Below are 5,159 nucleotides of genomic sequence, written 5' to 3'. Positions count from 1 at the left end.
TTCCAGATCCCTGCTAGCCCTTGTTGCTTAGTTCCAGTTCGCATACTCGTACATTTTATGTACTGATGCCAGTTGGCCTGCATCTTATTATGATGCAGACACAACTAACTAGGATCGGCATCCAGCGCAATCGTTGATCCAGTGAGCACTCCAGATCTAGTTGGTGAGCCTCTTTGCATTTCGGAGGACTGAGCACTCCAGAGTCAGTGTGAGCCTCCTTGCTTCTGGAGGGCTCAGTTATTTTGTTCTCTTAGTTTTGTTTTATTAGGATGTTGCGGGGTCTGTCCCAACATCCATCTCAGTATGTTAGAGGCTTCATAGACAAACAGTCAGTCAGTTGTATTGAGTCTCTCATCTATGTATTTATGTAAATATTTTGAGACTCGAGTTGCCTTTTTGGCTTGATCTCATCAGTTAAGTTATTTTATGTCTTTGCATGGCATTGAGTTATTCTGTTGAGTTAAGTTTCCGCTGAGTTAAGAAAGCCAGGCCAAGGGTTCGCTTGGGGCCAGCAATGGTCTCCGAGTGCCGATCCTGCCCAGGGTGTAGGCTCGGGGCGTGACAGTTATTCTCAGCCATGTTGCTCTGCTTTAAAACCGAAAAATTGAGGAGATTTTACTTAGACCACAGATTTCAAGTGTCCTAAGGCTAATTTTTTCTTGGTATGTTATATATTGTGTCCCTTTGATTTCAAGAATTTTCAATTTTCTTTTTTCTTGTGTCAAACTTGTCATATATATAAGTAATAAAAAAAAATTCTCTGTTAATTCTGATGTGATTGTTTGACTTAGAATGTGCATTATTTGCTCACATTTTCTTTTACAGTAGCCTGCTACAATTGAACTCCCTCCCGTCCTCAGCTCATAAGAAAAAGAAAAATTGGAAAAATAATTGTTTCATATTATTTAAAGATGATGTTTTGGTCTTCAATAGACAAATGACGTAAAGAGGGTTTTCAGTTTTTGTTAAACTATCAAACTTGATCTCGACATACAATCCAATTCTCTCTAAGCTCCACTTCTCTTCCTTCTTGTAAACCATTAGAAACTTGATTTTTTAGATGATACTTCAGTCAAACTTTGATTAATTAGCTTTTGAAATCATTGGTTATAAAATAGAACTGGATCTCAACATACAATCCAATTCTTTCTAAATTCCAATTTACTGGAATGGTCAAATACCAACCCAAGCTTGAGTGTCGGTACCTTATGATTGATATCTCACTTTCAGCGCTAGATAAACTACTACCACTGTACCAGTTCTTGAGTCACATCTCATATGCCACCTATTCCAAGTGTCACTTTCAAAGTTGTCCATGTATCAAGCCCAATTTTCACCCGATAGTTCTCCTGCTTTTTGGATGCTTTGCTAAACTGTAACTTTGAAGTGGAAGAGCTTTTAAATTCATGGTGGGAAAGCAAGCAAACGGTTCTCTGACATGCAATGTGACATGTGTCCCCTTGCATTTAATACTTCAGCAATGTATAATCATATTATGATTGACCTAGAACTAACGTAGATTTTCAACTTAATGATGACCATTGATTTTCCAAATTTACTCTCTACACTTCATTCTTCCCTATAACGAACTGCTTTTTTGAACTTGGTCCTCCTTTCTAACCTACATATATATATTCATCAAAGAAGTTCTAAACATAAATGGTCATCATTGTGTAAAGAGGAAGCTTATATAGATTTTAAAATAAATGGTCATCATTGTGTTGACAGCTGAAGTTACTTCTAGGTCAATGAAAATATTATGACATGTGGATGTAGTATTAAATGCAACGGAACACATATCACATCAAGTGTCAGAAAACATTTCCCTTGCTTTCCACCAAGAATTGAAAAACACTTCCCCTTCCAAGTTACAATTTGGCAAAGCATCCGAAAAGTGAGAGAACTATTTGTATGGGATGAAAATTGGATTTGATACAAAGACGAATTGGAAAGTGATACTTGGAATAGCTGACAGATTATATTAGACGTGACTCGGGAAATAGTACAGTGCTAGGAGCTCGTCTATATCTTAAAGCAAGATACTATTCATAAGGTACTGACCGATCAAGCTTGGTTGGGGATTCAACCATTACAGAAGATTCTGAGATCTCCACCAGTCGTCAATTTGTAATATTGTACGTCTAATGTGTTTTATTAGGGAACAATTCAGGGATTTTGTCCCAAGTTGGTCGGCATACTGCTTGTATTCTTTATTGAAAGAGGATGGGCGGAATTTTTTCATTCATTCACAAGTACAAGGCAAACAGTTTCTCAAAGATGAAAGTTCTTTATGAGTTCAAATTTTCTTGCTCTTAGCTATCCGGAGATATTGAAAGTTAGTTGTTCCTAGATCCAGGATGTTTCTTTTCATTGTTTTTAGTTAACCTATAGGCATGACATTAACTGTACCCTACTATAGGGTAAACAAAAATCAAGAAGTTGTTTTATCAAAGTTTTGATGTTTAAAATAGTATAAACAATGGAAGAGGTAAGGACTTAGGAGGAAGAAAAAGATAAGATGTCATAAAAATATTATAAGGTGTTGAGCTAGATGGATTTGTGTTGTGTAGGTAATATGGAGTAACTTTGGAATAGGACCTTCCAGATTATCTTGTTTTAGCGTAACTATGATTAACAGTATAAGTGGCTCTCTTTCGTTGTCTGATTTTGGATAATCGTGAAAGTGTCGTCCCTCCATCTTCAATTCGATAAATTTATGAGTGCATTTCTTGGTAATCTTTCTATTTGAAAAAAAAATTCGATTCAAAGGATTTGTACTTTTCCATTCTATATAATAGTAATAACATTTGGTATCATTTTGAATATCTCCATTTCATTTCTTTCCTCCCTACACCCTAATTGTGGGATTTTATTGTGTATGTTGTTGTTGACTCATTGTAGTTATTTCTTTCGAATGTGAAAAGATGGATGATTGTGTTGAATTAAGTATTAAATTCACAACAAACACTTCTAGATTATAAATCAAAAGTTTAATTAATCCTTTATTTAAACGGGATCCTACACATATCAATTAGGTAGTACTACAATTCATACTTCTTTCTACAACTTAAGCAAACCTTTTTGCGTTTAAGGGCCTTGGTCTGACCCACCAGTTTTTGTCAGCAGCATCATATGAAGTTTTTTCATTAAAGATTTGAGTTTTAGGAGTTTCATCTTGTGCGAATTTGTGTTATTAATTCATAACCAATCCTGTTGTAGCTCCCATATCATTCTCCTATTATGTTTTCCTTCTCCTCCTTTCCTCTTTCTTTTCATTCATAAACATAGTACGGTGTAGGATTTATTCTTCAACTCTACTGACTCTATTATTTTGTTTTATCCACATTGAACCTCTTTTTATTAGTGGATTGTATTTTAAAATAAAATTGGTATATCACGAGGAGATAATATCTTGAATTAGAGGGATTTTTGTGCATATTTAAGTTGAATTTAGTTGATATTTCAAAGAAAAATTCAAGTTTGAATATGAATAATTGAAATTGTCCAGCGCGGCTTTTATGAACAACCAACTTGTATTCATGAATTCAAAGATATACTTGCATTCATGTATTTAGAAATCAAGAACGACATCAATGATTTTTTCAGATATCACAACTGCGGCGAGTGAAGAAGATGAAACCCAATGCCCAAAACTCCCTTGTTTTTTTCTATGTGTCTATACCCTTTTGTTTTTGTTTTTCATGGTATCTAATGCTCTCTATCCATATTTGGAAAGCGAGTGTATCTGAATGTTTATATCTGAATGAACTTCCTCCAATTGAATGTTTTTTATCTAAAAAATATTTGTGTTATATCAAGGAATCTAGTGAATATTTATGTTGTAGCTAGACTCTATACATAATGTTTCTGGTTTGAGATCTGAATTTAAGGTGATGGTTGAGTGATTTTTCTGGTATACTGAATATTTAAGTTTTAGCTTAGATTGTACACATAATATTTCTTGTTTGAGATCTGAATTTATGGTGATAGTTGAGTGATTTTTTTGGTGATGATACAAATGTTTCTCATAAAATAATATAAGTGATATAGTGATATATACATGATGCATATAGTCGAATTTAAAAAATTGAAAATACAATGATTCAAAATGACAAACCCTAAAATCAATGTATCCAACAAGTTGAGAAAGTGTGGATACATCTTGGTTGAGCAAAAGCTATAGTGTATCCAACTAAATTAAGTGAACTGAATGACCGACTAACATAATTCAGTTGAAGTAAAGCATGAACTATGAAACGAAATCATTAAAAGCTTTACAATTAGGTATGCAATGATAGCAAAATACTTAAATAAAGTACTTTACTTTCTTGGGGATTTCTCTAACTGACAACCATCACGAAGAGTCTCGTGATGATACAACGTCTTAACCATGTTGCCAGAACCACCCTATACCTTGCCGGGATATAGGAGGCAACTTAACTTTTGGATCCATCTAAAGGCCTTCTTGAGGCTGGTCAGGAGTCACCCTAATTATAGTACGATCCTATCTACACTGGTGGCGCAGGTTATGGGGTTTAAGTTGTCTCTTATCCAAATCGGTGCTCAATACTATTACCAAAATATAAGAATTAATGCTCATATAATAATACTCATTAGATTGAGTTAGTACTAAAAAGGCCATATTTAAAAGATTACTAATCTTTAGACAAAAAATTCTTCTGAAAAACTAAATATGCTCTTCTTAAAATAGGAATACTTTTCTCCATGGAAAAATAATACATTTGGAACCATAAGTGTTCTTCTCAAATGACGCTTATAATATACTTGGACATACATTAAATTTTGAAATCATTGTATGGAAATAATTGCACAAAGGTTTTCACAAGTTTCATCAACAAGGGTTCATGTGATAATAAAGTCACTAACAACTCAAGAATCAATATGTATAAAGTATTATAGTCTCAATAGTTATGAAACCTGTAACATCCGACAATTTAAAATGAATATGAAGAAGCTTGAAATTGGAAGTAGTCACTTTTGGAAAAAAATGACGAATCTGGAAATTTGGCTAAGTCCAGAATCTGGAAATGTGGCCAAGTTGAAAATCTGGAAAATTTGGCTAAGTGTGGAAATCAGTGAGTTTTTGGCTAACTTTGAGCAGTCATAACTCCTAGCTCAGGATGAGTTAGGAGTAGTTC

Source organism: Solanum tuberosum, unplaced genomic scaffold (genome assembly GCF_000226075.1).
Source record: "Solanum tuberosum cultivar DM 1-3 516 R44 unplaced genomic scaffold, SolTub_3.0 scf00063, whole genome shotgun sequence".
Lineage (NCBI taxonomy): Eukaryota > Viridiplantae > Streptophyta > Magnoliopsida > Solanales > Solanaceae > Solanum > Solanum tuberosum.
Note: the sequence above shows the minus strand (reverse complement) of the source record.